The 8,893-nt window shown below is 43.0% G+C and overlaps 1 long non-coding RNA gene across 6 annotated transcripts; it reads right to left on the minus strand.

Annotated features, from left to right (window-relative positions):
• Positions 1-2,865: 2,865 nt before the first annotated feature.
• Positions 2,866-8,663, minus strand: LOC119294856. Of its 6 annotated transcripts, none has more exons than XR_005143580.1 (8): positions 8,258-8,663; positions 8,015-8,184; positions 6,579-6,663; positions 5,073-5,917; positions 4,833-4,985; positions 4,459-4,748; positions 4,082-4,194; positions 2,866-3,235 (listed from the first exon to the last, which is right to left on the minus strand). It is a non-coding gene; the product is annotated as an uncharacterized LOC119294856 (long non-coding RNA). The 6 variants fall into 6 exon arrangements; XR_005143581.1 differs by having other exon boundaries at positions 5,073-5,957; XR_005143579.1 differs by lacking the exon at positions 6,579-6,663.
• Between the last annotated feature and the right edge of the window lie 230 nt (positions 8,664-8,893).

The raw sequence follows: 8,893 nt of genomic DNA on the forward strand, positions 1-8,893 counted from the left end.
AGGGCCTCGTTTGCGGCCGAAACTCAAAACCAGCAAAAAAACCACGAGCCCAGCACACGTTCCGTCTTCCAGATGTCGTTGATGTAGACCACAATCTGCATCCGCTCCTCGACTACCTCCCAAGCTCCGCGCCGACGTTGGAGCGGACGCCGTCGCAACGGCGGAGCCCGAGGACACATGTCTACCACAAGGATGCCGCCGCAGCCATGACATCCTCGCTTGAACAGACTGGTTCCCAGATCCTTCACCGACCATAGAGATGATCGCCTCGCCGAAGAAGAATCCGGAGCTTCTTTATTCAGCATCGTCGTCGCCGCCGCCGAAGCCAAGACGTCGAACGATCCAAAACCCTAAGCTTCTTGGGCCCTAATACCTAAAGCTATAAACGATCCACACACGCAGTATCCGGCGACCCCCCTCACTACTGACGACCAAAAGGTCGCCGGCGGAGGAGAGCCGCCGGAAAACGGTGCCGGAAGGAGCGGCTCTCCTGTGGCGGCGGCTAGGTTTCTCGCTACAGGAGGAAAACCCTCGACCCGCTTATGTTCCGTGGTAGCTCATTCCGTAGCATAACTCACAACTGAATTAATTGCACAGAAGTACCACAATTGAGGCATTAGAAGCAGATTGATACCAAGTTTAGTAATTTTTACATGTCCGTATCGATTTTGGGGCGAGGCGTTGCAGAATGGGCTAAACGAGATATAAACACGTATTGACAGGGAAACTGACAGCGGGGCCCGCTGACATGGCATCTTCTTTCACAAAAAACCCCCCCAGTTTATATTTAATCACACAAAGGGCCTCGTTTGCGGCCGAAACTCAAAACCAGCAAAAAAAACATTAAATCGCGCCAGCGAGGATTCGAACCCGCGACGTTACATGACTCCGTCTGATACAGTAAATACTTAAATGTTTTTATATTATATATTAGAAACCATTTCTGTTGCTGGACAACTGTTTCGTTTTTTTAATGTGTTTTTTTTGTTTCATATTTCTGTTATGACACGTCCTGGCTTTCTTCCGATTTTCCTTTTTTAAACTTTTGCGCATCTCTTTTATATATAGGTTTTGTAATAAATGGCGTACATTATTTCAATACTTTCGACATTTTTAAAATTTACACCGAACTTTTCAGTGTGTATTTATACTGAACTATAATATATGAACACATTTTTTTAGTTTTAGATGAACATTTTTTAAATAGATGGTGAAGATTTTTTATATATCGAACTTTTATATTACGCAATATTTTTTGAAAATACACACTGAATATTATTGTAAATACACACTGAATACTATTGTATAATATATGATGAACAATTTTGTTATATACATTGCATTTTTTATAAATACACACTGAATAATATTGTATAACATACGATAAAAAAAAGGTGTTCATATATTATGGTTCAGTATAAAAAGGTGTTCATGTTTTAGAAATGTTCATCTAAAACTAAAAAAAGGTGTTCATAACCACCCGCAAAAAAAAGGTGTTCATAATACTATTGTATAAATACACACTGAATACTATTGTATAATATGCGATGAACAATTTTGTTATATACATTGCATTTTTTTAATATACAATATCTGAAAAAATGCCGCATAGTAAAAAGTTCGGTGTAAATTTTAAAAGTGTCGAAAGTATTGAAATAGTGTACACCATTTATTAAAACCTATATATAAAAGAGATGCGCAACAATTTAAAAAGGGAAAACCGGAAGAAGGCCAGGACGTGTCTTAAAAGATATAAGAAATACCAAACAAAAAACGCAATAAAAAACGAATGTCCAGCAACAAAAATGGTTTCTATAGTATATAGTATAAAAAGGTTTAAGCATCAACATTTTCGACAGCATTGGTGTAGCGTAGTGATCAGCGCCTCTTTCCCTCGGTAGTCCGTCGTGGGTTCGAAACCTCGCGGGTGCCCGTAATATTTTTTCTGTTTTTCGGTTTTTCCTGCAAACAAGGCCCTTTAGGTGATTAAATATAAAACAAGGGGTTTTTCTGTGAAAGAAGGTGCCACCTCAGCCCTTGACAGGCCGGCCCCGCTGTCATTTTCCCCGTCAATACGATGTTTATACATCGTTTAGTCTGTTCTGCAACGTCTCGCCCCAAAATTGATACTGACACGTAAAAATTACCAAATTTGGTACCAATCTGCTTTCAATGCCTTATTTGTGGTACTTCTGTATAATTAACTCCTCACAACTTGATTTTCTGCGAATACCCAGCATGCTAAAAAGAAGGTAGCGAGGGAACAGTAAAGATGAATTACTCAAATATTCATTTCTGGGCCCATGCTCATGTGCACCCAGGCAAGAAAAAAAATCACAAAACAATATAAAAAGTCCATTTGTACATGAACAGTATACTTTTTACAGACCTCGATTTGTCTTTCTTTTTTCTAAGAGCTACTCATATGTCCAAATGACATGAAATTTGAAGCGTACCTCACGCACCAAACTTTCTACCATTCAAATTTTTTTTTGAATTTTGTACTGTTTGTTTTGAATTGTTTCTTCAATGCAGATGCAAATGAGGCTGGGCACCAAATCGTTGCACTCTAAATTTTGACCGAATCCTAATAAGACTAAAAATAGTATGTGTAAAACCTGGCATCATGCTTCTCTGCAGAACAAGCACCTGGCGCCTCCCTACCTACATGGCTGTTGCAAAGATTGCCCCCTTTCCGTCCAATCATCACCAACTAGATCGGGTTCGCGCCTTGGCGCGAGGGTGCCGGACACAACATTTTGACAAAGCGTGTAACAATTTGTCAGTAGGAACTCAGGTATAGCATGTGCAGCCAACCAATTGTGTTAGAAGCGAAACATAATGAAACTGAAGATGAACATCCGGTTATAAGACAGAATCAAGCTCGGTGCTTTCATTTGAATAGAGATAAAACACAATACCATACATTACTTTCTACGATAGAGAGATAGAATCAATATCTAAAGTCTATCAATGTCTTGTTCAAAGCAAAGTGAAAATAGCAACATGCCACCAGGTGCTACCTTCCATTACAAAGACGACAACGGGAATCTAAACGTTATACATTTCCTGTTCAGAAGAACATCAAAAGGGCAAACATGCTGGCTTGGGCGATACGAAACAAAAGGTCGATGTTCCAGCTCCATTGTGTTAGCCACCTTAGTCTTGCGATGCTTGGCATCCTGCATAGCCACATCTTTCTTCAGATTTTGGAGCCTCTTAGAATAAAGTTGGCCTGTCTAAGGAAAAAGTATATCAATACAGACTGTTTCTTATTTTTATTGTGGTGTGAACGGAGGAAAAAGGATGATGCACGACTAAAAACACTAACCGGAAACCTGGTTGTCAACCAACTATATACTACTCAACTAAATCAGAGAGGGATCTTCTGGGTACTAAGCTGTTGTAAAAGGTTTTTAAGGTCCCCACTTTATCATCAACCTAAAAATAAAACATAAGGTGGAGGGCAAGGGAAGGACTAAAATAAAAAGTAGTAGTCACTTGGTAATGCATACTGGAAAGACATTTTGCGGGTAAGGATCTCCCCTACTCACAGAACAAATAAAAATATAGGAAACGCGCGTTGCACATGATAGATCAACCCAATACAGTAAGTTTAGATCAATAGCAATATAGAAGAGTAAGACAGTCAGTTATACCAAAAGCAAGACGCTATATATTTTGGCTCCCTCCCAGATCAAATTAATTTACAATTATGGAGGATTGTAAAGTAATCGACAAAGAAGTGATCGCCAATTGCACTGTCTACTTATGCCTTTATGAACGCAAATGCATTCTATTGATCTCCAAATTTCATCTAATTGATATTTTCATTCCCTCCATTCCAGAACATATACATTCCTTTAAAACAAAATCTATTTAGGATAAAGTGTTCCCACGTAGCTTTATGTCTGTGTTTCCTCTTAAATTCAATGTATGAGAAACAATCATCAAGAAGATAAAGAAAAATACATATTTTCTCATTGCAAAATGATCGCGGTTCAAGGTAAGGCGCTTCAGAGGAAGGGAAGAAAACAATATCACATATACTTCTTTTCACCTCTAAAGGTCTGAATCTTACCTGGCATGTAGTTCAAGGGAGAAGTTGCTTCTGCCACCGCTCGCTGGTTGTGTGCCTGATAATTCCTCCCAGAGTGATATCATCCACCATAAATTCTTCGTCAGATGAAGAAACTGGCAACAAAAGAACCCCACAAAATCAGTAATTAACTATTTCGCTACATTAAGGTGAAGGCATGAAGCTAACAAATAGCACAACCAAAAATAATAATTAATGTCTGCTTATTGGGCCTATGCGGTAGGGTCGTCGCCCTAAATCACGTGTGGCATCATCCAACACGACGTTAAGCATCCCATGGCGACTGGTTCGGCGACATGGCATAGTACAGGGACCAGCAAGGCGAGAGAAGTAGGAGGCAAGGGCAAAAGCATGCAAACCTGTTGTGGGCTGACAGACAGGGTGGCCTCAACCGGTGCTATAGCCGGCGGTGTTTCCTTTTGGGCTATCTCGATGCCATGGTCCTCACTGGTCACTACAGAGTACTGGCATGAGCGGCGGACTACACAACCCTTCCAGTGATGGCAACGGGCGAACCGGCGGGAGACACAACAGCAACCAGCAAACCAAGACAACGGGAGGGGCTGTTAGAGAGAGAGAGAGAGAGAGAGAGAGAGGAGAGAGAGAGAGAGAGAGAGAGAGAGAGAGAGAGAGTCGGCATGGTGGCGACCTGCGAGCATATGATTCCTTGTTAGTAAATATCATATGGAATTATGAGAGAAAAATGAATAATCGAATAAGGACCAAAGCTGACCTTTTCAAAGTTATGTGGATTAAAATGTAGGACGGCCCACACAACCCTCCCGACGAGGGCGAGGGGCAAGCCAGCAGGAGACACGGCGGTGACCAGCATGCCAAGTCAATGGGAGGAGAGGCAGTCAGAGAGAGAAAGACAACAGACATTGACCTGCAATAGTACAGAGTAGACAGTAAATATCATATGTCATTCTGAGGAACAGAGGAAATGAACAATCAAATAAGGTCCAAAGCTGACCTTCTCAAAGTTATATGGATTCCAATCTAGAACGATCTTCTCGTGCCAATTCAAAGCGAGGTGTGAAGAGTGCACATCATCATCGAAATAGAATCTCACCATAGGTGTGTCTCGCCATCATAATAAAAAAAATCCATAACCCAAATGGACCAACAAAGTGCAACTTACTCTTTACCAGACTAAATTAAGAACCAACAACAGATCGACGAATGCAACAACAGATCCAGCACATAAACAGCAAGAACAGAAGATTTGCAGGCACATGAGATCTAAAATCAATCAGTTATTGCTATTTTCTTTATTCATTAGCCATGCCGCCAAGTTGCCACAACCTGGTCGCCCCATCCAGTGTGCAAATTTACTTCATATCAAACAAAAAAGGCACCAGGGACATGAGAAAGCATGGTAGACAAAGCATTGAAAATGTAAGAGAAAATGTAATCAGGAGGAAAGCTAACTAATCTTGCAATTTGATCTGTTCAATATATTTACTTTTCAGTACTGCCTGCAACAAAATCTGCCGATGCCATCATTACATAGCAGACTCCAGAATTTAAGAAAGCAATAGAGGACACTTTATAGGCATATATACTTAAAAAGCACAGGTAGAAAGCAGATTTCAGGCAATAGCTATTGAACTGCAGGTATGAACTTGAACATATCTTTAGGCAAATTTAAATACAAACAAAAGCATGAATAAACAAAGTATAACGGCAACCAGAAGCCGGAAAAACCAAATGTCAACAATACCAATATCAAAGGAAATTACCTTCTATGGAATTGACCCTAGAGTCTTGAAGCTTGGGACGAACTTCTTCTGTATGTTAAGGACGGCAGTGACGGTGCTGCAGAAAAACCATGGGATGACAACCCGTCACAACCTTACTGGTCACAAGCAAGCACAAGGTTACAGATTAATGATTACCAGTAGAACCATATACATTTAAAGAAAAATTGTTCATCCAGATTTCTCGGGACTTATTTAAGCACTAACGCTAATCCACTGTCCAATGATCATCCAAGATTCTGCCTTTACCACAAAAAGAAAGTCTAGAACCATATACACTTCAAAGGAAAACTGCTTATCCAAATTTCCAGGGACTTAGTTAAGCACTGATGCTAATCCACTATCCAATGACCATCCAGGATTTTAGCACCCCTTTAAAAATACAGACAAAATGGGAACCAGGAGGTTTACCATGATGTGTAAGTGGCCTAACTCTGAATCCATTTTCAGATGATGAGATTATTCATGAGTAGATGACGTCTTTTGCCAAACTTCTAAATGTCCCTTAGATCCTATAACGAAACTATTGCAATTCTAATTATAACCAATGTACTCAATAGCAAACCAAACTAACAATAGGACCATATCTCAAGCATGTATACTAACTCCAGATTGGTACATGTGTATCGACTAACTGTGGAGCGTTTCTTTATCAGCTATTAATATTGAAATTTTCCTTTTGAATGTCAGGTCTCAAGTACAATAGTAGATAAATATACCTGGATAATAAACCTCTATTTTTTCTAGAATATGCTGTTGAGTGCCTTCCATAAGCATGTATATGGTATCATAGTAGATAAGTCCCTAACAAACATGAAGGCGTAGGATGATGGTTAAGAAAGCCAATAGCAGATAGCCATTACAAGAGTATCTCCACTACCAACTAATCTTAAGCTCACGCCACGCCCACCATGCACAGCTAGTGAAGTAACTAACTAATGCATGAGCTAACTCTACGACCATTTTGTGTCATAACTCGCAAATGCACTGGTGTTGATAACAAATCAGTAAACATTCAGCATGAGGATGAATTGGAAAAGTAAGGTAACCAGGAGCACAATGATTCAAGGCTTAGGACAAGGAGTAGTTGTGTTGATAAAGAATCGCTGAAAAAAAGACATTCAGAAGTCTGGTGTATCAAGGACTTGAAGTCGTTGATTAGCGGATATCCAATCATTTAGGATGTAGTACGATAGACACGAGCACCAGATTTCTACTTAATATGAACATCATTGTTTAAGATTGTTTTTAATAAATGTGCACGTACATTTGTCTTAGTAAAGTCATTATCTCTATTAATCAAGAGTAACTGTTTGGTGTAATCCTGACAATCCAATTCTTTTTTTTTGAGGAAAAGCATAGCTTTATAGATTAACCTTGCTTGGGCAAATTACCCGAAGTAGAAGCAGCCGCATGAGGCTGTACATGATTCATTGACTTGTGCTTAAGTCTGATATCTTGCGTGCAATAAACCAATTTTGTACGGAAACCAACGACCACTAAAATTACAGTGGATCATATAGTAATCTGCATTGGCAATCCATAGGGAATTCCATCTAGCACTATCATGTGTGAGCGACCATGAATCAATTTTTGACTGGAATCAAATAGAGGAGATGGTAAGGCAATGGGGGGATATGCACCTGCTCGTAGAAATGCAGGGTAAAGGGGAAAATGTGCATAGATACTACTATATTTGGTATATGGATAAGAGTCGCGGATGCTGCTACTGGATGAGGAACCTCCGCTCAACAACACGGGCGTCCGAAGATATTGCAGCTTCAGCGGACACGGCGTAGCACACCGCAAAGGGGAACAGCCGGATGGCCATCACTCGGGCCGGCGATGCGATGCGATTTGTGAAGGACTTTAGAAGGTTGCTGATGCACGCGCTGTCCACGAGAGGCACCGGCGCAATTGCTCTCATGGCACTGGTCAAAGGAGCTCACTGGAGAGGACGGCAGCACCAACCGCGGCCGCCGAACCCACCGCTGACCCTAGCAATAAATTTTTTTACATGATCCTAGGAATAATCTGTCGCTACTAAAAATGTGTTGTATATGTATATAATTTCTTTTGGTGATTTGTTGGGCGGAACACCATGAACACCAAACCAAATCGCTAGGGAGGGAGAGGGGGGGAGGGGCAGATGGACCTCGAGGTCTAGCAGGCGCAGTAGAAGAGCCTGCTGAGCTTGTCCCTGCCGCTGCTCTCACGTCGAGCTTGCAGCCCCCTCCGCATCAGCCCGGCCGGCACTGCGTGCCCCTCCTCCTTCTGCTGCTCCCTGAAGCCGGCCATCTCCTCGTCATCCTTGAGCGAACCAGTCTGCAGAAAAACGAATCAATTTCATTGATGAGCAGCGGCCAACGAGCAAGAACGGCAAAAAAGAGACTCGTACCTGCAGATTCAATCGTTGCCCGCAATCCCCAACACGTGCTGGATAGGAGGCAGGGGTTGGCCGTCCTTGCTCCTCTGGCCGCTCTCCATGGCTGCGGCCCACTCCCGGGAGATAAGAAGAGAAGCCGCGGCCGCGCCGACCCACCTGCGCCACGCCGTGTCCCCTACGCCGCCTTTGCCTCGCCTCGCCATTCCTGCTTCCCTCCCGCGGGAGCCGGGGCCGGGGCGGGAGGGGGTAGAAGGAGGAGGACGTGAGGGGAGGAGGCCGGGCGCCAGCGGGTAAGGAGGAAGCAGCGGCGGCGGGCTCGGGCAGAGCAGCGGCGGCGGGCTCGGGCCTAGGGTTTGGAAGGAGAGAGAGGCGAGGCGGGAGGAAGAGGAAGGGGACGGCGCGAGTGCGGCTGTGCGGGAGGAGCGACGGCTAGGTTTCCTCTCCACAGGAGCGGCCCCTTTTATACCGCAGGACGCGAAATGACGAAAATGCCCTCGTGGGAGCGCTGGAATTACGCGCGGTGGCACGGTCGAGGTGAAACTGTTCATTGCAACAGTAACTTTTTTTATCCGACGGACGCGGTCATTCCAGGGCTGGATCCAACGGCCCAGATCGCATCAAGCCGACAGATCCAACGGTCAGGAAGTC

Source organism: Triticum dicoccoides, chromosome 4B, assembly GCF_002162155.2.
Source record: "Triticum dicoccoides isolate Atlit2015 ecotype Zavitan chromosome 4B, WEW_v2.0, whole genome shotgun sequence".
In the NCBI taxonomy this organism is placed as follows: domain Eukaryota; kingdom Viridiplantae; phylum Streptophyta; class Magnoliopsida; order Poales; family Poaceae; genus Triticum; species Triticum dicoccoides.